The sequence below is a fragment of the Antechinus flavipes genome, chromosome 1, assembly GCF_016432865.1.
Source record: "Antechinus flavipes isolate AdamAnt ecotype Samford, QLD, Australia chromosome 1, AdamAnt_v2, whole genome shotgun sequence".
NCBI lineage: Eukaryota > Metazoa > Chordata > Mammalia > Dasyuromorphia > Dasyuridae > Antechinus > Antechinus flavipes.
The window spans coordinates 415,393,118-415,419,024 of record NC_067398.1 but is presented as its reverse complement, the minus strand read 5'-3'; the positions used below and the strand labels follow the sequence as shown (position 1 = coordinate 415,419,024).

The window sequence follows — 25,907 nt, the reverse complement described above, 5'->3', positions numbered from 1 at the left end:
ATTTGTTGTATTCTACTCTATCAACAATTGCAGATTAAATCTGTCAAAAGGATAATATCTATAAAATGGAAAACTGCAAATGTGGGTCTCCAAATGTTCATAAAATGAATATAGTGCAGGCAGAAATCAGCAGAAATAAAGAAAGTAAATCAAGACTAAGTAAGCCTCAAATACCCTTTGGTAGAGGTAAACAAAACTGACTCACATAGTAAAAGGATGAGCAAAGGAGGTGGAGAAGAATGTGAATAAGCCAGGCACAGGTCTGGAGAATTAAGAAAAAAGAGAGAAGTCACTGAAAGCAAAAAACAAATAAATTCACAAAAGCATCACTCTGGTTACAAATCAGGATTGGTTGTAATTTAACTTGGCACACTGTTAAAACATTTTCTTTCAATGCTTTGGCATAATAGTCTGGCACCATCACTTATGAAAAAGGAAAAAAATATTTTTAAATTAAAAAAAAAGAAGAAGAAGTCATTCTCCCCTATTCTATTCCCCTACAGAAAACAGATTAGATTAGGTTGATTACCTTCGACTTCAACACAGAGAGCCATTCTCTCCTGAGGGGGAGGGGAAATTTGTCACCCAAAGCCCTCCTCTCTTCATGTACCCTCCCACTGCATTCACTTGCAAATCAGTGTGCTTGGAAAAGGCTGCACTTCCCCAGGCTCTAACCTTCCCAAGGCAAGTGCTGTAGCTCTATCAGCAGAACCTTTCTCTGCTTGCTCTGTGTGTGTCTGTGTGTGTATGCGTGCGTGTGCGCGTGTGCGTGTGTGTGGTGTAAGTGAGGAAGGGCTGGTGGCTTTTTTTCTCTCTGTATTAATCAGAAGCTCTGAATGAAAGCCAATCAGAGAGAGAGCTCCCCCGTTCGCTTCGCTTCCCTGCAGTCCAGAGTTAAAAGTGATGCTGAGGAAAAGCTTGAGTTAGATTCAAGTAGAACCGGGCTTATAAAATTACAACAGAAAACAAACAAAAAGCGGAGATAGTGGCACAATCTTCGGCGTTTTGGGGGTTGGATGCTACTTCCTTCTCCTGAAGGGGAGTCAAAGGTAGGAGCTTTTCATCTATCTTTCGCTTTCTCTCTTTCTGTCTCTTTTTTTAAACTTAGGACGCTTTATATTCTTAAGCTACGAATCACTGTTCCCAGTGATATTCAAAAATGATCTTCAACTTTGGTACAATTAAAAGAAGGAAAAGAGGAAACAGTCCGCATGCAGTAACAAGACCAACTGCTTGTGCGCTTAGTCCCTTGAATGATTTATATGTGTGTGTGTGTGTGTGTGTGTATATATATATTTAAAAACGAGGGGTGATGTTGATTTATCCCACAGTGGGCTTATTTTTATACTTTTAGGTTTCCTGCTAGCCGAGCAGCTGCTAAAAAACTGTGATTGATTTTATTTTGATATGTGCTAATCTATGCTCACCTTGATGTTCAGTAGGATTTATAAATGACACCTTCTTGCTCTCCCTCTCCCTTACATTACTTTGCATCCGTATAAATAGTATGCTTCCTACTTAACACTCACTCACACCCATAGTTCTTGGAACGTGCAAAAGATTCAGGATAGAATTGACAGATAGATGACAGATACACAGATATAACAGTGAGGTGGCCAGTGAGTATCTTCATACATGAAGTAGTTAGATGTTCATTGGAATACAGTAGACACATTTCCTGTATAAACAGTTCTCATCTAAGACGGCCAATTAAAGGGAAAAGAAGAAATTAAATACATGTAGTCAGCAGTTGCAGCATTTATTGTCACTGCTGCAATAAAATCCATATTTTATGTGGTGTTAAATTAATGCAGCACATTGAAAGTATGAATACATGTGCCCAACAAGTAACTATTGATGGTATTGTAAGCTGGGGAAATAGTAATAGGCTAACACTGCTTTTGATGCTAATTACCCTTAGACAAACCTACAATCTCCTTATCATTAAAATGAAGTCCACATGTGCAATCAGTGACAAACACCAAACAGCATCTTAAAACTGACCTATCATCTTTTGCTTCCACATAAATGGAGCTGTTTCCTATAATCTTCATCTTTCATTCCAGTAAAAGCCTCACCATTATCCCAAACTGCACATCCATTACTTCTGAGATGTTTTGAGATGCATTCTTTTTTTTCTTCCTTCTGAATGATCTATATTAAGAATGATCTGCCTGTCTCATACTGCCAACAGGCTTTATACTTCAATTGTATATATTATTAGACTTTACCTTATATGGGGGGAAAAATCTAGCTTTAAGATCATTTTCTTAGTGAATAACACTAGAGAAAAGAGTATGTTCTCTCACCCCCACCACCACCTCCTTGGTATGATAATGATTTTTAATAAACAAAAACTTTCACAATCATCTCACACTCTTTGAAAGAATCAGTATTTTCATTTTTGGTTAAACTAATAAAGCAGACAAGGAAAGAAAATGTGTATTGGGGGGGAGAAAAAAAAGACCTAAAGCCTGGGGAGTTACAAAGATAAGTCTTACTTCCTTCCTCCCTCTCCCCACTGTGCCCTTCCCCCCCTCCCCAAGAACTAAAAGCAGTTCATATATATTCAGTGTGCGGAGCATGGCAGATAAATAGTTTTTGAAACAAACATAAGCTGCTAATCCTGTTTGTGCCTTGAGAACTCTTCAGATTTAAACCACCCTGATTTTTAAAAAATATATGTGACAGAAAAGTCTGTTTTATGTAGTAAAGGGTATTGTTAGATTTCACTTGAGAAAACCAGTTTTTGTATGTTTTTAAACATAAAGATGAATTCCTGTTTTCATTAATGCGAACCTCTTTTTTTGCATGAAATGCATGATGATATTTAAATGGATTCATTGGTACATGTGCCCTCAGTTTATATTTGCAGTCATAGAGTCTCACATATTTGACTCTCATAATACAGTGAAATACCAAAGGGTCATGAATATAGTATGAACATACCTGTTTTATAGTTGTTCATTCTGTCTAATAATATGTGACTCTCCTATTAGTTTTATATTTATAGATTTTTACAAAGCCTAACAGTTAATTGACAAGAAGGATTCTATATATTTTCAGAACGATACTTTTTAGATTCTCATTAGCTGGTGAGATACTTTAAATAAGAAAAAAAAAAGGGGGGGGGGGATGAATTATAATTGGTTAGATATCCAGAGCTGTTCAGTCCTGAGGAACTAAAAAATTGACTGAGCATTGATTTTTTTTTTTTTTTTAGAAACCTGTTTTCTTCTGGTTTGATGTTGTTTCATCTTTTTTTTTTTTTTAAATAACACTACAGAGAAGACTGAAAAGGTTAATTCTAAATGAATGCCAGTCTTTTCCAAATTCTCAGGAGTCATTTCCTGATCTTAATATGATTTCTTAGGAAAATAAATGACTGAGGCAGAGTGAGTCTCATCTGGGTGATTTTTGTGCAGATGACTTATTTCCTATGCCGCTAAACCAAATTTGCAGCCGGATGGAAAAGCAGGTGATAATACGCTGGCCTCTTAGAATACCTAATTTTTTACACCTGTATGTTCCAGTAGGTGGCAGCACAGGGTGAGCTTTGGTCTAATACTGCTGATTCAGCAGCATGGAGAAGCAGGTTTCTATTAAGTGTTATTACTGATAATAGTGATGCATAATAAGCAATTAATTATATTCAGAAACCATAATCTCAGGCACTGAGAATAGTTCTCAGTCTCTTAATTAGTAGTCATGACATATTTCTATGGATCAAATGATATTCTAATTCTGGCCATTTGGCATCAAGGTTATTTGTGAGATAAAGAAAAACACAGTTGTGAAAACAATTAATAGTTGTATACTAGTTTTCTCAAAGATTCATCTTTAACTTTTACATGTAAGAAAAAATATTTGTTTAAATTCTAACAAGTTTGAAAAATAATATAGCAGTTTACTAAATTCGTTATATATAGCATTCATGTTTTAAATGGACTTTCAAAAACCAAATAGCATGAAAGATGACCTCATTCATTTTAACCAAGGTATCTGAGCAGTGGTGAGATTGATTAAGTATTTTAATAAGCATTCATATATAATCCTATTCAGAATACTTGTTGAAGGACTTTACACCATAAAAAGGTGTTGAAGCACCATACAAAGAATGATATAAATTCTTTGTCCACAAAAATGAAGATTATTACAAGAAAATACATTTCCTCATTCTATTCCTCACTGATTTTACTAACAAAATAATTTCATTTATCACACTTTGGAATACTTGTTAGGAATATGATTTATGCAGATATAAAATATGGACAGTTAAGATAAAATTATTAACTAAATGTGTATCTTTCTTCCTTTTCAATGAAACACATTAGTTTTATCTGTGTTGGATTATGTCATAAGATTCCTTTCACCATTTACACTGTTCCTCCCCCAATCCACACATTCTGTCAACAAGTTAGAGTAGAAGGCCTGTTAAATCCTAAAATTTGCATAAAACTTTGGTTATTCATTAAAAATTATGTGGGGATTGGGGAGAGCCTCTATGATCACCATAGACTTAAGAGGAGAAAGTAAACCTAAAAGTTTTTGTCTTGTCAGATGTCACCAACAACCTGGGTTTGTATCTTCTCCATTCCTTAGTCACTAACCTTATTCTTCCAAGAGACATAAATAGTACCCATTTCAATTATGCTTTTCTCTTAGCAAGCACATATGGTTATTATATGTTTTGGCATTTCTTCTGGCTTACTTCTAAGTAGAAAAATATAACAACAGCAACAACAATAACAACTATTATTATTATATTTTAAAATGTAAAGTTATAGGATCTGCTTGATACTAAGGGAATAAATATGTCTTTACTTTAGCATATGATTTTTAACTAAGCTGTATAATTAGCCTTATATATTTCATCTTAAATGTTTTAGCCAGAATTGTTTGCTTGTTTCCTCACAGACGACATTAGGAATGCATGCTCCTCCCTAAAAGTTGTTACTTAAATATATTTTTCAAGAAGAAAGATTTAAAAAATTTTTTTTCTCAATATTTACATTTTTTTCTCTATCTTGATTTTGATGTGATTGCCATTTCCTTTTTTCAATCTAGAAACTTTAAAAAAATTAAATAAAAAGAACTATACTATCAGAAAGGCATAATGCAATATAGATAGACATTGTGTAATCTAGTTCTTAAGCTTGCATAGTCCTTGGATAAACCCATCTTTTAAAATAATGTATGTAAAATGTAAAATAATGCTTTTTAAACTAATGACTGCTTATTGATATGATGTCATAGAAGAGCATCATGGTATTATGGGAGTATAGGTGGGGAAGGACAAATTCTTTCGAAATTTCATTCTATCCATGCTTTAATTTTCTTTTTATTTTTTCACAAAATAGAATTCATTTCTGATATTTCATTTTACATAGTATATAAATTATGTTTAAAATTAAAATGCTATTAGAAAATAATAAACAATAGATCAGAAGGCAACCAGTTGAAACCGGAAAATTCAGCACTAAAAGAAAGGTCCAAACAGTCACAGTACTGTGCTGATGCTCATAAAGCTAATTCTGCTCTCTTCCTGGTTTTCATGACAGCATAACTCCCAGACTGAAATATTTTCCCAAGGGAATCTTTATTGTATTACCCAATATGTAATTATGCTTTTTGTAAATCTTGTGATTTTATTGCCTATGTTCCATCATCTGCCACATTATAGATTGGATTTATCACATTATCCTATGTCAGTGCTTTGCATTACCACACAAAAAACATAACACATCCTTTACTTTAGTTTGATAGAATCAAGTTATTTAAAGTCAAGGCAGTCCTTGCATATATTATAACCCCTAGACATTTAAGGAATAAAGAGTAGGCATCAATTCAATTTCCTGTCCTTATAAAATCCTGGCAATATAATATTTATTAACAACATGACTTTTTAAAAATCAACATAATGAAGAATGCATATAAATGAGATTTTTGTCTTCAGGTGTCAGGGTTAGCACTAAGGAATAACATAAAATGAATGTTTATTTACTCTAACAAAATGAACATTGGAGTAGTTGTGACACAGTCCTAATTTTAAAAATAAATAAGACAAATCATTCTCCTGTTTCCTGGAAATAGCTTTGCCTAAGATGTGCATATTCTTGGTTGCGTGGTTGCTATAAGAAACCCATCACCACTATTGAGACTCTGTAAATGTAAACTGATACCTCATTAGTGAGAGTGTGTTACAGATAAGTTAGAGGTAGGATTATTTCCCCTCTTGTTCTCTAGAAACTTTATTAGCCTTAAGTTTTATCTATATTTATATTGGAGACATGAAGCAGAAATTGGGGTGGTAATCTAGCAAATTTGATATAACAACTAATCTGTAGAATTCAAACCAATTTTTTATTATCTTGAATTATTCAGACAATGGCCTTAACTCCTTTTCTCAGTTCAAATGAAGGCAAAGCTGCATTTGGAGAAAATGAAGTAGAAAGTAAAGGCAACAAAGGAGGTAAAATATAGGCTTTCTGATTTATTTTGGAGAGTGTTTGGATTATTTTCAAAAGCCAGTATTTACTTTGGCTGCCTTAGTGATTCACTAGTGATTCACTAGTCTAGATAAGTAGAACTACTTGTGTAAATATAGCAGATAATGCTGAAAACTGGGGATTGGTTTCACATTAGCAGACAAGTGGACATATTATTCAAATGGTAAAATGTAACAAGGTTTTGATTATGTAAGGATATACTTAAAATACCTTGGGAGCCTTTTACTAATCCTGTTGTTTAAACACCATATTTTGAAGATACTTGAAAGGACCATTGGAGTTTAGATCATTTCAATAGGTCTGATCAGAGCTATAGCAAGAACAATTATTTTTTTAAACTTAGATCATATTACTTTCTTAACTATTTGTGTTATTTGAGATCATCATCATTGATTAGTGATTTGGAAAGTGAGACCTTTATTCTTATTTTTATTTTCTGCCATTGATATAGTCAATCAGAATGATCTCCAGAGATTAATAAAAAGAATATTGATGGACAGATCAATAGATAGGTAGGTAGATAGACAGATAGATAAAATAGATAGATTGATAATAGATATTAAACTAGAATAAGTTCCGGGAGAAAGAGTGAAAAGAGAGAAATGGTTTCTTCTTTGTTGTTTGAAACTTGAAGGAATTCAAATGTAAGACTAACAGAGGTCTTATTTTTTGGCTTATGTTTTAAAACTAAGTTCAGGAAACTTAGAACAAGGGAAGATTGCCATCATGTGAAGAACAGTGAGGAATATATTACTGATTTGATTTGATTTTTTATATCATGGGAAGTAAAATACTACACCAAACATTTTTCAAAGATTTTTGCCCCTTAAGAGTTTTACAGAAAATTCTTTTGAAAGTATACTAAAGGAAACTTTAATATCTACTAAAATGAGAATTATATAGATTTTTATTTTTATTCTAAAACAGTTCATTTATTGCATTAAGACTAAAAAAAAAAAAGTTCTATTTCATTAAATAACTGAAAACTGAGATGAAAATGAGTAGCAATTAGCTTAAACAATTATACAGTTTTCATTTTAACTTTTCTCCAAAATATGAGGGAGGCTTCTTTCTACTTTGTAGTCTTGAACTATATTGTGGTTTCAGACTAGTTTTTCAAAATGTAGTCTCTGGAGAGTGAAAACCATCAAACTGCAGATTTATACTCAGTGCATCTGTCTCTATATTTGGAGAAAAAGCTTGTTCTGTATGAATGAGAAGCTACAGACTCCTATCCTATCCCATCTTTCATGTCCCCTACTGTGGATAAAATTTAAAGAGTAGATAAAAATAAATGTTATGTGTATTCATCAGAAATTATTCTTCTGTTTGATTGTTTGTATTTGCCTAAAAGAATTGACAAAAGATATTGCCAAACATAGATTTATAAGATTTCTACATTAAGATTGTTTGTAAATATTTAAAACAGATTGAAGTTTCTGCTGGTAATCATTTTTTGGTTGGGTGTGATCAATCAAGAATGTCAAATTGCCTTGTGTGGATAGCCAAAGAAGAGATGAAGCACCTTATAATTTGTTTAAAGAAAATGAGACCCATACCTCTCCTAATTAAGCCATCTTTTTAAAAGTATGCTTTTGTTTTAAACAGACAAAAGAGTTAATGTTTGTATTTGTCAACTTACAAATATGCCTCAAATAAATTTTGAATAATCTTAGGTGTTATTTATTTGAAATAGCGGTTAGACAACCCAGCACAGTGAAAAGAAAGCTAAATTTTGGAGTCATGGGACCTGGGCTCAGATCCCAATTCTGGTTCTTATTATCAATCTGACTTTGGTCAGGACTCACCTTCCTCATCTGTAAAACAGAATTAGACTATATCATTTCTAAGATCATTTTCACTTCAAAATTTCTAATTATATACTATATTAAATAGTCTAAATTTTAATATATGCTTCTCTTCCCTCCTTACCATGCTCCACATGATTGAGAATATACTTTGTACAAAAGAAAATCTAATTCTAATGTCCCTTGATCTGTTACTAAACAGAGTGATTTCATACTCATTTGCACTCACCATTTGAAGAGTAAATTCATGGTCTAAAAAAGGGTGATCCTTTTGCAAAATCTCATTAAAAGTACACTTTTTTCCTCTTTAAAAAAAATTCAGAGTTGTCCTGAATAGCTGCCATAGACATGGGGCTGGAAGAAGCAGGATTGGAGACAAAACAATTATTTGGTTCTACCATGGTGATCACTGGCTCTACTTCAAATTCCCAGAGCTAGCCTTTTTATGCACTTTATAGAAAGGGCTTTTGTTAGTCATTGCACAGCCAGGAACTTACTATTGCAGTGACCAACTGATTTTCCAGAACTGTCCAAAGACTGTTCAGGCCTCCTCCATTCCCACAATTGAGTGTATATATATATATAATATATATATATATATATATGCCATTTATCAAAACAATTTTAGCATATGCTTTGAATCTGTGTTCCTTTAATCCAAAGTTTTTATTCTTAAAGTCTGTTTTTTTTTTGATGAATCATGTTATACTTTATTAAATACAAAGATATATTGTGATTTTGACATATCAAGTTATAAAAAGAGAATTTTCTTGTGAACCAAACAACTTCAAACTAACTTAACTGTCTTTTCATTTTAGATTGGTTAATGCTAGCCTTTCTTTTAGAACATTCTCTCTCTCTCTCCCCCTCTCTTTTTCATAAGTAAAATGATATTTTCCTTCCTGTAAATTAGCAAACTGAAATTTTCCCCTTTAATTTGTGTTTGATATAGCTTAATGTATAAATACAATGGTAGAATGATAAAACTGATTAAGTATAGTAGTATTTAGTAATATATCTAAGTATAGTATATTAATACAACAGTAAATTTTGAAGACATATAATACATAAAATAAATTTTACTGTCATTGAATGGATTGCTTGATTGTACACTGTCTGACAGTATACTATTATTTGTTGTTATTTAGACTTTTTTTCTGCTTTGTCTAAATCTTTGAGATCCCATTTGGGGTTTTCTTGGCAAAGACACTAGAATGCTTTGCTATTTCCTTCTCTGGGTCATTTTAAAGAACAAGAAAACTGAGGCAAAGAGGATTAAAGGATCTATGTGTCCAGGATTACACACCTAGTAAATATCTGTGGACAGATTTGAACTCAAGAAGATGAATCTTCCTGATATCAGGCTTGGTACTCTATCCACTGTGTCACTTTAGCTGTTCTCGACATACTGTCTAAGATACTTCCTCACTATTCTGATTATATTGTAAATGTTCCCTAATAGTTCCCTAGCATGAACCCTTTTAGGGAAAATAAGGGAAATAGGCTAAATCACAGTTCAAGTTAGTTATCAGGTACAGAAATTATAGGTCTTTAAATGGAAGTGGAGAGGAGAGAGAAAATTCAGTAACTAAGATTAGAGAGTATCCACAAACTTTTGATGATTCACCACTTCCCAAATACATGCAATCCAAATGCTTATATCTAGAGAAATGGTTAAGAAAAAGAAATGGTTGTGAAATATTATTACAGGTATACCTATAACTAGATCAAGGAATAATATAAGATAAGGAGGCTTTAACAAGGAAGATAAAGAAAAAATCAGGTTCAGCATCAGAAAGATGCTGACATACTCTCCTAAATATTTTGGTATTCATAACTTCTACAGTGACATTGTATTGTTCCACAGCAATTATTGAAGATAGAAACATGCTGCCTCTTTACCAGAGGCAAGAATCAATGTCATGAACTATATTGATCATCTTGGAATTCAGTATAAAATACTGGGTTTAGAATGGCCTGAAGAAGTATGAGAAAAAATTCTCAAATCACATACTAAAACACTGGAGTAGGTTTTATAGTCATAGAATTTTTCATTTAGTAGAATCTTGAGAGGCCATCTACTCCTATCTTCTTATTTTCTTAGTTTCAAAGGTGGAAGGCAGTTCAAAAGAATTACTTTTAAGTAAAACATTTTCTTCCATTGCCTTTTTTATTTGTTTGCTTAAAGTTGAGTGAAATATGTAACATCATTGATGTTAATTTTATGCACACAATGCTAGGGTAGCTAGATGGCACAATAGATAGATCACCAGACCTGAAGTCAGGAAAACTCATATTCCCGACTTGAAATCTGGTCTTAGACACTTAGTAGCCATGTGGACCTGGCCAAGTCACTTAACCCTGTTTGCCTTCACTTCTTCATGTGTAAAATGAGATGAAAAACCACTCCAGTAGCTTCTCCAAGAAAACCCCAAGCGAGGTTATAAAGAGATAGACATGAGCAAAATGACTCAACAGCAATATAAGACTGTTACAACTGTATAATGAGATTTACTATCATTGTTTTTCTCACTTGTATTCTAGCTTTGAGAAATTGTTATATAGTAGAAAGTTAGGAATAGCCATATTCAGCCCTGCCTCTGACACGTACTAGCTATATGATCTTCAATAACTCATTTAACCTCTGAGTGCTCTAGAATCCAGATATCTCTCTAAGACCACAAGTGACAAAGAAGCTATCCAGGTGTATTTGTTACATACATCCAGGAATTCTCTGTGCTAATACAACCATGGGCCTGGTCTCTATCACTAGCTTTTCTAATTGAAAACTAGACATTTCTTAAAAATACTATAATGCCATTATAAAACAGGATGTGGTATAATGAAATGAGTTGCAGTCTTGGAAATGTGAGATCTATCTTCTAGTTCTGGTTCCACAATTAATTTTTTAGGTAATTATTCCTAAGTTTTCTCAGGGTAAGAATGAGACAGTTGGTTACATAGGTAGTACAATAGAGTATTTAGACTTGGAATGGAGTAAGCGTATATTTGAAACCTGCCTTAGACTATTATTTAGTTCGTGATCCTTATTACTTTACTTCAGCCTCAGTCTTCTCCCATGTAAACAATACCTGTTATAAAGAGTTTTTGTGAGGATCGAATACAGTAACATAAGAGTGCTTTATAAATTTTGAAGTTTAATATGATTATGATTTGCTGGCATTATTATTATTATTAAAGTACTCAATTAAAATGCCATTTCCCATCTCTGTGATTTTGGACAAGTCACTTATTTATATGGAATAAATACGATACAGTTAATAATAAGGTGTTTAATATAGAAGACGCCTTTTATTAAGTCTCTTTTTTTTTTCCTTTTTCAGATTTGAATGGATAAACAGATTCTTAATATCCTTTCTAGTTCTAAAGGTCATATAAATAACTATATGTTAGGCATTAATGTTTCATATTCTTATAAATTAATTCCCTTTTTTCTCTTTTTCATTAAATTCTAAAAGAAAACTAGTTTACATGAGAGTAGCACATAATTGCAGAAATTATTATTGTTATGAAATTATTTTTTCCAAATCCTGAAGAAATATGGGGATTAAAGGATCCCTATTTTAAACACAGAGTGAAGAGGGGATTGCAAAGAGTGAGTGAAAGAAAGAAAAGCTAACCAGTATAGACTATGTTAGCCATATAAACTCATTCAGGTGAAACACATGAGCCATTCCAGAATATTGTGCAGTTATGATTCCTTTCAGTCTCCTTCCTGAGGTCAGAGGAATGAGAATAGTAATTTTTAAAAAAAAAAATGATAAAGATACTGCATCATTAAAGTAGTCTTACAATGTTTTGATAATTACAAATCTTAAGAGCAATTTAGGAGTCTAAATTTAGGAGTCTATGTTGCAGGTAAGAAGAGCCAAGAGATTAATACTCTTTTGATTAGGTACAAGAGACTGACCAAAAAAAAAAAAAAAAAATGTTCTAGACACAGGATCTTTAAGTAAAGCTTTCCAAATGAAAACGTAGTTTCACCAATTTTCACTTAATGTAATTAAGATTTGCTCTTTTTATTATTATTATTATTATATGAATAACTTTGGAAACTAGAACTTGAACCATTTTTGTTTTATTTTTTAGGCAATTAATGATATCCAATTCAATCCTAAATAATAAAATTCAGTCCAATCTAAAAAACATTTATTAAATGTTTCTTCTTTGTTAGATATTCTGTTAGGTGCAAATGATAAAAAATCAATCCTTGCCCTTAAGAAGCTTACATTCTGTTAGGGAAGAAGACATTTTTACTATCACATATGTGAAGATAATTATTGTCATTTGAAGTTACTTATGTATCTTTGTAAACAAAATTATTAAAAATATTTTTGGTCCATAGAGAAGTGTGTATTACACTTCAATTCATTATCCTTTTTAAGTAAAACATCACCAATATAACAACATGATGTGGAGTGTCTCATCTTCCAGTTTAAATAATTAATTTAGTAAACTTTAAAAAATCTTTGTACTAAAAAAGACATTTTCTTTTATAATTTTAAATTTTAAACCCATATAATTGTATGTTGGTGATGTAAACTTCCATACAAAAGTTATTTTAGCTTATTACACACAGCATTATAGGCATTAAGCAAATTCAGCTGTAAAGGACAAAAATTAGCTATTAGATCCTATTAGTCCCAGTGTCTTTCCTTCATTGAGATCAAACATTCCTATGCTATATTTACTTGCCCTTATGTAGTAAAGTTTTCAGTAGTAATTTGTCATATTCTGTTGTCACTTAGTCCATAGATTGTTCTGAACATAATTATGATTCTCCTAATCATGAGTCTACATATTGTTTTCCTATGAAAGAACTATCAAATGCTACTTTGAATTTTGATATTGATGAAGGTAAAGTTTTCTTCTTGTTGAGAAAAAGCAGTTCTCATAATGTATAGGGACATTGTTCCCACTGTCAAGATGAGCTCCATTCAGGTTCTACATGTGATACAAACTGACTGTATAACCTTGGAAAAGGTTATTTCTAAGTGCAAATTCAAGACCCACAATATTTTTAAGTACCTGGAATAACATAAAAATATAATCGGGAAATATTTAACAGGATAAATAAAAATAAAATAAAATAAAGCATAGATAATATTACACTTTAAAACTACACCAACATGTGGCCCACAGAAATAACTTTCCATTTTAAAGGATCAAAAATTAATCTCCCTCCCCTTTAATATTCTTATCCTATTAAGAAGAGGTTGTGAATCTCTAAGTCAGTGTTTACATAACTTAAATTTAAATTAGGAAAGAGAATAAAAAATAGTAGAACAAGAAAACTGATTGGATAATTAATTCACCAGACTGACTCTATTTTTCATCTTACCCTCAAATTTCACTTTTACTTCCTCTAAACTTATTGGCAAGTGAAGTTTATAGGCTACAACTGCTTGAATTTTAAATGAAGATAAATTAATTTTCATCACTTGATCACAATGTCAAGATGGGGTTATGTTAACAAATTATTGACCCATTAGAAGAAGAATTGCTACTAATTTTTTTTAGGTGAAATTCCCATCTTTCCCAGCTCAGCCTTCTAAAACAAGGTGAATATAACTTTATGGTCTCTGGAGCCATCTAGTGGTAGTACCACAGTATGTATAAGAAGTCTATTATTTTTGGTTCCAAATTCTTTTCCAGCTAAACTATTTTAGTTCATCACTATTGAAACAGATGTGAATTTACAGAAGGGCTATGAAATGGCATTAAAAATGTATCATGTTTAGATTAATGTCATTTTCTTTTTACATCTCAATATGAATTATATAAAATATTGTTTTACAAAAATCTCAACAAAAATAAAAACTTTTGAGCAGGACATAATTACAAAACTGAAATATATTTTTTGCTGTGCAGCTGCAAGAGATCTCTACAGAATCCTTAAATGTTTAGCTAGCTCAAGGCAAAATTCATTTCAGTATCCTCTAGTGTGCAGCACAAAGAAAACAAGGCTTGTGCTGTCATTATTTTTGCATTTTGTAAAGCTTTAAATGTAAATATACAGCCACAATTAAAAAAAAAAAAAGGTATTAACAGCAACTCAGGTGATCCCATTTATTTTTCTATGGATTCAGTGGAAATTCATATTCACTAGTCTGTTTGCTTTTATAAGAAATGATTACTCAATTAAATCCCAATTAATTGTGTGTGATATAAATGCTCACAATGCATTAAGTCTTTGTATTATGTATGCTTTTTTGAAAGATTTTTGAATGGAAGCTGGATTTAGGAATATTACTATGGTTGCTATGACCATTCATTTTACAAATCCATAACTTGAACTTATAAAAAGGAAGACAATAAACTATGTTTTAAAATAGTATTATATTCCCAAATCTCTAATGATTTTCTTGTTTCTTAATCTGTAACTTCAAACTTATAATGACAATTGGTAAAGAAAACTAGGAAATGATAATTTATTGTATTCTTTTATATAAAAATGTTAGTGAAATTGTTTTTTGAGGTATTTATTAAATAATGTTGAGAATTTCTAGTTATAAAACTTGCATTTCTTTTTGTTTCATACTTTAAAAACTAATTTTAGGTTTGGGTAGGTTATTTATATGTCATTTATATGTTTACCAATTAGATAGTGGCAGATAGGATGGCTTCATGAAGAGGGAATAAAAATTCTACTGGAAGTAGATCTTGGGAAAAATCTGAAAAAGGACAAATATTCTTTAGCTAAGACCCAAGAGAATAGAGAGAGAAAATGGAAGGATAAAGAGGTAGGAAAGAGGGATTACAGATCTTTAATGTCATTTTACTATTAATGTTTCATACTATTTAATGAACAAATGAATTACTTTTAACTGGACGCTATATGCAAAAGAAAATATAAACTACTAGGAAGAAAGCCTGAGAAATAGTTTATGTAAGTTTCTTGCTTGCATGTACATACATACACACCCCAGAAATATTTTTCTATTATTGTATTAAACCTGTAGTAACTAAAGTGAAATATTAATAAGAATACAAGTAATGAAGTATGAATTGGCACATGTCAATTATCTATGACTTTTATTTATAGAGGTGATATTAATCTTTATTTTTATGAAACCAAAAATATATTAACTTAAAATCTACCACCTAAACTCTTAACTAAAAATAATAGAGTGAATCATATCTCAACCCAAGCACAATGTTCTCTATGAAAATGGAAGTGATGATTACCATTGTATCAAGAATGTATTGAAAAAAAGGTACCTGTCTCAAGAGATTTTACTTTTGACTTATACTATATTAACAAGTCATCAGTTTTTCATACTATTATATAAAGTTTTTAGTTCAGCTTCAAAAAGAAAGACTTGAAGATGTGTTCTAAGAATTAAATGGATTTTTATATTTTGATGTACATTTTTGATGTATCTATATTTAGAGGTGTTTTTCTGGCAAAATTCTTTCACTCATAAATATTAAATACATAATCATAAATATAGATAAAAACATGATAATGCCTCTACTTACTAGTAACAGAAAAAAGTTATAAAAATCTTATTCTATTTTCTTATTATAATCTAAAACTTCTAATATTCTAAACATATTAGGGTAGACAAAGTTAAAGAATTATTTTCATATAATACTTATTCTTGTACAATTGGATGAAAACATAAAAATATAAAAGCAAAACTTTTGCCAAATAAAAATGTTTAAAACATTTTTGCACTTTTTAATGTAACTTTTCCAAGGCATATTGTACATATTCTTTCATTTTTACAACTATGCAATATAGGTGGGAAGCTGTTTTGCTTCCAATTTAAAAGATAAGCATAATGAGTCAGGATTAGTTAAATGCTTTTCCTGGTTGTTATTGCTCAGTAGTTCCAGTACAACTGTTTGTGACTCTGTTTTTGACTTGGGTTATTGGAGTGATTTGCAAATTTCTTTTCCAGCTCCTTTTACATATAAGTAAACTGAGACAAAGAAGCTTAAGTGGCTTGCCCAGAATCATTAAGGATCAATTAAAGATTTGAGGCCATGATGAACTCTGGTCCTCCTGACTTCAGTTTATGGCTTTATCCACTGTATTCCTAAGAGTACACAGAGCAAAGAATGGATGGAAATATACATTCCAAAGGATGTGGTATGTGTGTGTGTGAATTTATGTTATTCTGTAGTCATTTTTTTGTTTGTTTTCAGATGCATTTAAGCATTGAATTATGGGGTAAAGGGACTTTAAAAGAGAACACAAGGAGTTTGCAATCTTACTGAAGTAAAAAATACAAACACGAAAAAGTAAATTGTAATTCAAGTCAATAACATTAAAAACCAACAGAAGAATTATGAAAGTGTTAGAAATGGTAAGAGTAGAGGGGAAACAACCTTCTTTAGAATAGCCTTTGAAAGAATAACATAATTTAGATAGGTAGTCAAAAATGGCAAGGGCATTTCAGATTGGGGAACATTATGAAAAATGGCTTAGAAATTAAAAAAAAAAAATGACAGATTGAGAAGTTGGTCTGTATAGAAAAGTGTCTGTTAAACCTAAGATCAAATGGCTTATTTCTCTATGTCCAATAGGTATCACCAATAGCCCTAATTTTTACTACTTTCCCTGTCTCATCTTCTTTGCCCCACACCCAACAATTTGGGCAGTTCCTAGATTATTTTAGTTCCCTAATCCTTAGGGAATCCTTAGTTTTTGCTATAAATAGACAAAATTATGTCTTCAGTTCTGGGGCCTTCTTAGGCACCTAAAGGCATAAAAAGTCCCACCCACAGACAATCTGGAGTCTTGGATTTGGTGAATTTCTAAATACTTCTTAAGTCATTACTTCTTTTGTTTTATCCTTCCCTGATATCTAGATTTGTTTTCATATGGAGATGAATAGGGTAATCAGAGAAGCTAAATGCCACTATAGACTTGTTACCTCTGTTATGTTGTTATATTAGAGCAAAGTAAATCTTTTTTTAACTGTTCACTGGCATGTAAATGAAAACCTCATTTCAACCCAACATCATTCCTGAAATAAAAGAATGATGGTATTAGTGCCATCTCTGACATAATTTCAGACTCAAAATTTTCAGATGGAACTCATTATTTTCTCCCTTAACCCAATTCTCTTCCATAGTTTCCTACTTCTTTTTAGCAAACACTCACAGAAATTCATAACCTGGAATGATCATTATCTCTTCTATCTTCCCACATGTAGTCACTTATAACAAGACTTGTCAGTTCTCTCTCCATGTCATCTTTTTGAACAACTTTCCCACTAATAGAACCACCATAAACCCATGCTATCATGTCTTGCCTCTCCTATTATAATATCCTCCCAATTGTCTTCCTGCTTCCATTCTTTCCCCCTCTCTAATCAATCATTTACAGAGGTGCCAAAATAATCATGGTAGGTCCTAAGCTTGACTTTGTCACTTACTTGCACAAAAAGCACCTGTTCTTTGCTTCTAAAATTAAAACCAAACCCCTTAGCCTAGCATATAAGGTCCTGCACAGTTTGCCTCCCATCTGTCACTCCAAATTTATTTCATACTCCTCTTAACAAATTCTTTATTCCAGCCAAATTGGAACTATGCCTCTAAAAATATTCTACTTCCTACTCTGTTCATTTTTACATGATATCTTCTATGTTTGCAATACATGCTTTCTGCATCTCAACCTCTTAATTTATTTGGATTCTGTATTCCTTCAAATATATGTATCAATTTTAGTGCTTCTTCCTATATGATACTTAATATTCACAGTCTCACCACCTATCTCCAGGCAATAAGTACACTATCTTTTGAAAATTTTTTATCAGTGTACATTTTACCTACTTCCCTATTCTCTTCAACCCCACCAAGCTCCTTGAGGGGAGGGATTTTGTCTTTTATCTTCTCAATACATAGCAAATGGTCTTTTACTCCCTTTCTTTCTCTCTTTTGTGTGCTTTTGTCAATTTTCTTGATTTGAGGATTATTTTAATTTTTGTTTCCCTTATTTTTAGGGGTTAGGAGTATTCTTTCATGTTGTTAATATCTAGCAGTTCAGTTCTTTTGTGAACTTTTTATTTATAAACTTTGTCCAACTGGGATAGTAGCCTTGAATTAAATCTTAAATGGAACCAGAGATTACAATAAAATTAAAAATTATAAATGAAATTTCAAGATTAATAGATGACTGAAATGTTAGATAATTTAGAAATTAGGGTACTATTCAATCCTCTACTAAAATGATTGATAATATTTTTTATTATTTCCTCTCTCTCATAAGATCATAGATTTAAAGCTGAGATCTTCTTGTTCATGTCATAACTTCTTCTGCATTTTACAAAGTAGTAATCTGAAGTCCAAAAATGTTGTTATATGCCCTAGGTCAGATAAAGAATTATTGTTAATGTCAGATTTTTGGATTTAGGTCTTTTAACTCTAAATCTAGTAACTTTCTCATTTCACCAAGATGCCAGTCTTCACGTTCTTACCATGTTACTTTTACTTCTTATATTAAATACAGGCAGTTCTGCTAGAATTCATTCTATACATTTCTAAAAAGTACCAGGCACTGAAAAATAATAAAAACCACAGACAATGGGGGGTGTGGGTGAAGGGGTTAGATATGGAATCCTCAAAAAACGTCATTAATAACATAAAATATATAAATAAATATAATTTAAAAAGTAGCACAAGTTTGCACATGCTAAATGGTTAACAATAAATATTAGCAATGTAAGCATCCTTAGATTGTTTAGCTTTCTCTAGGAGGAAATCATGTGTAAGGCAACTAGGAATTCTGTTATACTCAAAATGTTCTGTTTCAATTGTGTTGACACAAATGAATGTTTTTGAAACACATCAATATTGACAGTTCATTATCATTTTTTACAGATTCCACCCTCAAATTATCTCTTTTACTTCTTCCTTCATCTTTACTCTATCACTAGGTCTTTGTTATCTACGATAGTAATAGCATCTTAACAGACATCCTTTCATTAACTTTCTTTCTCTGCCATGATATCCATCACATTATTGTCAGAATTCCTTATGCATAAAGTTGTCCATTTTATTTTTCTATTTAAAATCTTTAAATGGTACTTTTTTGTAAAAGAATGCTGGAATTGTGAAGGATCTCAAACATAAATACTCTGACTGTTGTACCAAAGTTCCCTTTTAATGTCATGACACAGTTTCTCCAATTGTCCTATTTAGTTATTCTGCCTCAGGTTATAACCTTTCCCTCTTAATGTTTGATGAGATAAAGGTCTACCCCAAAACCCCAGGCTATAATCATTCCCTCTTAAATGGTTGATGAGATGAAGGTTATAGACATTCCTTCTTAAATGTTTTACAGGATAAAGGTTTATCCATTTTAGATGTCATTAGAATATCAGTAATCTTCCTTCATTGTGTCATCCTAGGGGCCTCCCCCATTATGTCACTGTTCTTGTTATACTATTAAAAAGCTTACTGTCCCATTACTCAGGCCTGGATTCTTTGAAGTGATAGTCTCGTCCAGCCCTGGGACCAAGATCCATCTGGTCCCAGTATCTCTCTCCATTTAACAAACTATTGAATTAGTCTCTAACCTCTGTCTTGCTCAGTTTCTTTGGCATTACATGATAAAATACCAGACGTCATCATATTACCCTTAGCTTGAATATCTCCAGTGAAGACAAATCTTTTACTCCTGAGACATATGTATATATCTTACTTTATTTGAGTAAGAGACTTCAGTGATAATCTAGCATATAACAAACAATTTATAGATAAGGAAACTAATTCCTAAGCAGGGGTCTTCAAACTTTTTAAATAGGGGGCCAGTTCACTGTCCTTCAGATTGTTGGAGGGCCGGACTATAGTAAAAACAAAAACTTTGTTTTGTGGGCCTTTAAATAAAGAAACTTCATAGCCCTTGGTGAGGGGGATAAACGTCCTCAGCTGCCACATCTGGCTCACAGCCATAGTTTGAGGACCCCTGTGAGAGTTTAAAAGTGAGTTGTACAAGTTCATACAGATAGTAAATGACAAGGTCAGAAGTTGAAATTAAGTCTCCTATTCTAAGTCCAACAACTCTCACCTGCTTTATGCTATGTACTCATCTGTGTCTTTGTAATACAGTACCTGACATGGTGCCATTCACATAGTAGTTCTTTAATAGGACCTAAGTAATGCCTGTTGATTGATTTCTTTATTAACAGACTTTTATCCATTTCCATTTTTTTTTGGCTGATACTCTTGAGTCACATATTTCAAACTAGATTTTGTTTTGTTTGGGGAAAGGGATTGTTTCAAAGTTCTCTATTGTAAGGAATTATCACATTTTTGAATCATATCTTATATGATTTTTAAACAAAAATTTAAAAATAGTATAAGATATGATTCAAAAATGTGATAATTCCTTACAATATTTTTAAATTTTTGTTTACTGTGGTTTTGGGAAAATTGAAATACTGATTGTCAGTTCTGCATACCTAATGTATTATTGATAAAGTATCTTTTCCTCTTTTTGTTTCTTGTACTTAGAATTTCTCTCCTTACCTCTGCCCCAAACTTACTCTCTTCATTATTTACCTATGATTTAAAGTCAAATTCAAATGGTATATTTCCTAAATAGCATTCTCTGGTGCCTATGATGGTCACAAACTTCTCCGCTGGACCTTACATAACATCATATTTTTACCTTTCAAATAATAATTATTTTATATATTCTTTTGCATAATATTTTCTTTGTTTTGTATTGTATGCTTGTTTTTTTCAAAATGCTATGAGCAAAGGAATCATGTTATAGGTAAATTCATATGTCTTCCAGTTTCATTTAATTCAACATATTAGGAAAAGGAGAGTGTTTTGGATAGGAGAGATACTATATTATATTTTGGCCATATCAACCATAATAAATTCTACCATGTTATTCTTGTGGAAAAGAGGTAATATGACTGCAATTAATAATTACTTGGCTTAACAAGTTGATTGTAGAAAGGCCTGAAAAGACTTACCTGGACTGATGCTGAATAAAACAAGCAGAACCAGGAATACCTTATACACAATAACAATAAGAACGTGTGATGATCAACTGTGAAAGACATGATTCAGTGGTTCAGTGAGCCAAAGCAATCGCAATAGACTGGACAGAAAATGCCATCTGCATCCAGAAAAAGAACAATGGAGACTGAATGTAAAAACCAACATAAGCTATGTTAACTTTTTTTTTTTCTCTCTCCCGTGTTTTTTTTTTTCTTTTGCTCTGATTTTTCTCTCCTAACATGCGTTTTTTTTTTTTTTTTTGCTCTGACTTTTCTCTCCTAACATGCTTTTTTTTTCTTTTTCTCTGATTTTTCTTTCCTAACATGCTTCATAAAGCAATGTGTATTAAAATACACAACTTTTTAAAAATAATTTTTAAAGTAGTTAATTGGCTTAACTGAAATGATAATTGATGATTTTTTTTTTATCAATATGATTTGTTTTCCAGTAGACAGTCCCAGAGATCTCAGTTTATCCCTTTGTTGTTTTATTTTTTTTTTCAGTCACTGACTTAGGTAAAGGAAGGAATTTCATCCCTTTCAGATTTTCAAATAACATAAATCTGGGAAGAATTAGCAAATATAACAGATGACTAACTTAGAATCCAAAATTACCTTGAGAAGTTAGAACAACAAGCTGAATCTAACGAGATGAATTTTATTTAATTAGGGACAAATATATAAGTTAAATACAAAAAATCCTTCAAATGCAGAATTTGGGGAGGCAAGAAAGAGAGAGCATTTTGCTCGAAAAAGACTTGAATTTTAATGCCCTAAATGAAATAACAGAAGATATAACAGCCCAAAACCTAATGCTATTAGCTAGTGGGCTGAATTAAGGGCAATATTTTTTTTTCAGAAATAAAAATGATTAATATTATTTGATTCTCTCCTAAACAGACCACACATGAAATATGGAGATGAATTCTGGACATAGCAATTTAGGAAGAGCATTGACAAACTGAATCTCCATATTGACATGTGGAGAATGGAAAAGAGAATAATTAAATAAATTGATTCCATGTCATAAAAGAATAGTGAAAAAAAGAAAGAAAGAAAGAAAGAAATACCTTTAAAAAGAAAAGACTTAGATAGAAAGAAGTAACTTTTGAGATTCCTTCCAACTTTCAATTCTGTGATTTACTCAAATTCATTCTTTGCAATACTGATAGAAGTTGTAATTTGCAAAGTCTGGAAAGTTTTTGGAGATAGGAACTAATTATTCATTTAAACAGGGCAACAGCAACCATCACAACAAATCCTTTCCAACTCGTTAAGCTATAATTTTGATAACAAGTTTTATAAAGAATAAAATCTAAGGAAGCTACTTTTGAGACATTAATCATTAGGACAAAAGTTCATTAAGTTAAAATCAAAGATTTTAATAAAAATCAAAGCTCTCTCAAAGTGAAATGTATTGTTATTCACATTGCATTATGGTTAAACTGTTTTGTTTTATTCCTAATTTCAATCCAAGGCTTTTTACAACCTATTGAGCATAAATAGAATATTTTTTCTAATATCTCAGTTTTTATTTACTTAAAAATTCTTAATTGTTTCCTTTTTTTTTTTGCTTATTTTGACAATGTAGAAAAACAGCAAAGCAGGCACATATATATTTATTTTACTAGAAACAAGATGGAAGAAAAAGTTACTTTTAGTTATTAGATAGATGCATATTTAATTTACCCCCATATTATTCCATTTTTAGAGTGGTGAGGGAATTTTCTAAAGCCAATTAATAAGTTTTATGACAAAAATATCATTCTATATTACACATTACTCAGAAATATCAGATTGTCCACTGGATCATGAATTTGTTGGCAGTGTTTACTCATTTCAACATATTTCCATTTTTGCAAAAAATTCATAAACTATATTTTCAAGGAATACTTCATTTCTTTTTTCTAATAATATTTAACAACTTTCTTTAAAAATAAAAATCATAGTCATATATTACATAATGTTCTTTGCTATAAAATATTAGAAGCTTTGATGTGTTAGAGGAATCTCATGTATTTCCTGAAAAAAAAAATAGCAGTCAAATATTAGTGTATATAAGCAGCTAGATGTCCCAATGGATAGGGGAAAGCCAAGAAGACATGGATTTGAAATAGGCTTCAGACACTTACTATCTGTGTGACCCTGAGCAAATCACTTAACATTTCTCTGCCACAGTTTCCCTAACTGTTTAATGGGTTAATAATAGCACTACCCTCACCAGGTTGTTGTGAAGATTAAATGAAATAAAGTTGGTAAAGCTATTAGCACAGTGCCTGACATAGATGTTTAATAATTAATTGATTGTATTTTCCCTTAATTATAGCTATATCTTTTATACAGTTTATCTATCTAAAGATAGACACAGAAACACGTGCACATATATACACACACATCTTTAAGATGCATTGAATAGAGATTTTCAACATCAATAAAAGGTTTGTTGTTCTTTTGTTGTTGTTTTGTTTTCTCTTTTTTCCCCCCTCTTCCCTCCCCCCCCCCCCACCTTCTGCTTGTGACATTTTTGTCTTTGGACCTCACTTAAAACATTGCTGTTATTTCTCTTAAAATCTTATCTTGTATCAGAGAGGCTGGTGTATAAAGCAGGAACTATATAAGATAAAATTTTAGGTGCTTTATATTTGTTGATCTTGAAATGGACTACAAAATAGCTCTGTAGATAAAATTGATATAGGTAAAACCAGAATTTGATGTAATTAGTAGTATTGCTGTGTTCTGTTAAGATTAAACTAATCCAAATGAAAAAATCAATCAATCAACAAACATATATTAAGCACTTACTCTATCCTATATATTGTTTAAGCATACAAAAGAAGACAAAAGACAATTCTTGCCCTCAGAATGAGGACATAAGTCAGGAAAGGACATACAAACAAATGTATACAAAACAAGCCATATGCAGAAGAATAGGAAGGCTTTAACAAAAGGAAGACATTGAGGAATTTTTGGAAGGCTTCTTGCAGAAGGTGGCAGTTTAATTGATATATAAAGGAAGGTAGGGAGGACTGCAGTTAGAGGAGATGAGGGAAAACATCTTAAACATGAGGGATTACTAGAGAAAATGCTCAGAGAGAGGAAGCATCTTGTTTGTGGAATGGCTCAGATGCCAGTGTCCCAAGATCAAAGACTATATAACAAGGAAAACTGTGTAATTAGACTGATAAAAGGAAGATAGGTTATAAAGAACTTTATATATCAAAAGGAATATTTTACATTTGAAGATGTGGTAGGAAATCTGTGAAGTTTTTTTTGAGAAGAGTCTAAGGATCAGACCTATGCTTTAATAAATTCACTCTAGGGCTAAATGGAGAATGGATTGGAAAGGAAGACACTTCAGGCAAGTAACCTACCACTAAGATATTGCAGTAATCCAGATGTGAAATGATGAGGGCCAGCCCCAGAGGTGGCAGGAAAGTAGTGAGGCATTGATAGGGAAATTAGGGAAATGTTGAAAAAAATGAGAGACTTTGATAATGGATTGAATAAAAAACATAGAAATTCTGAGTACAAAATGACTCCTAGGTTTAGAGCATGAAGGACTAGGATGATGGTGTTACCCTCTATAGTAATAGGGAAGATAGTGGAGTGTATGTATGTGTGTGGGGTTGTTAAGGAGAAAGATAAATAGTCCAATTTTAGACGTGTTGAGTTTAAGATATCTACTGGACATTCAGTTCAAGATGCCTCAATGTTGGAGATATAAGATTGGAATTCAGCAGTTACAGAAAAAAAAATGTAAATTTGAGAATTATCATCCATTCTAGATTATAATTAAATCAAGGTAAGTAATGAGAGTGCTAAAAGAAATATTATAGAAAAGAAGAGAAAAGGGTAAAATACAGAATCCTTAGAGATACCTATAGTTAGAGTATAATCTGAAAATTTTTTTCAGGAAAGGAAACACAGAAGGAGCAGTTATATGGATAGAAAAACAAAATCCTAATGAGAAAAAAAAAAAGTTTCAAGGAAGAAAAAATGGCCAAGAATATCAGAGAGGTCAAAAAGAATAAGAATTGAGAAAAAGGAAAAAAATACATACTTTGGATCTGGCAAATACAAAGTCATTAGCAACTACTGAGAACCATTTGGGTGAAATAAGGTCAGAAGCTGAATCTTAAGTAGTTAAGGAGACAGTATGACATGAGAAAGTAGGGACATCTAGTGTAGATAGCTTTTTTGAGTTTAACTACAAAGTGCAGAAAAGATATGGCTAATAATCAGCAGGAACAGAAAATTCATTTAAAGGCATTTTCAATATCAGGGAGACATGGATATTTTTTGTAGATACAAGGGACTGAATAAGAAGATATGGAGAAAATGAAAATAGTAAAAGAGTAGGGATGATTGAAGGGAAAATAGGTTGTAGGATATAAAATGGAATGCAATAACTTCGACAAGTAGAGAGGTTAGTCTTTGCAAGGATCAAGACTTCTTTTGAGACAAGGATAGGTAATTAATAGCATCTTATAATGACAGAAGGTTTCCAAGTAATTGGAGATAAGAAGAGGGGGGAGAAGAGGGAGCTGCTGAAAACAGACTCAATGTTTTCTGTAAATTATCAGGCAAGCTTAAATTTTGGG

At 31.7% G+C, this 25,907-nt stretch overlaps 1 protein-coding gene across 1 annotated transcript in view; it reads left to right on the top strand.

The window, feature by feature from the left end:
- Positions 1-711: 711 nt before the first annotated feature.
- The window catches only part of CDH10 (cadherin 10), a 286,197-nt gene continuing 261,001 nt past the window's right edge, over positions 712-25,907 (top strand). Inside the window, exon 1 of the mRNA XM_051969880.1 lies at positions 712-1,049. The gene's annotated coding sequence lies outside the window, so the exon portion shown is untranslated. The remainder of the gene's footprint in view (positions 1,050-25,907) is intronic.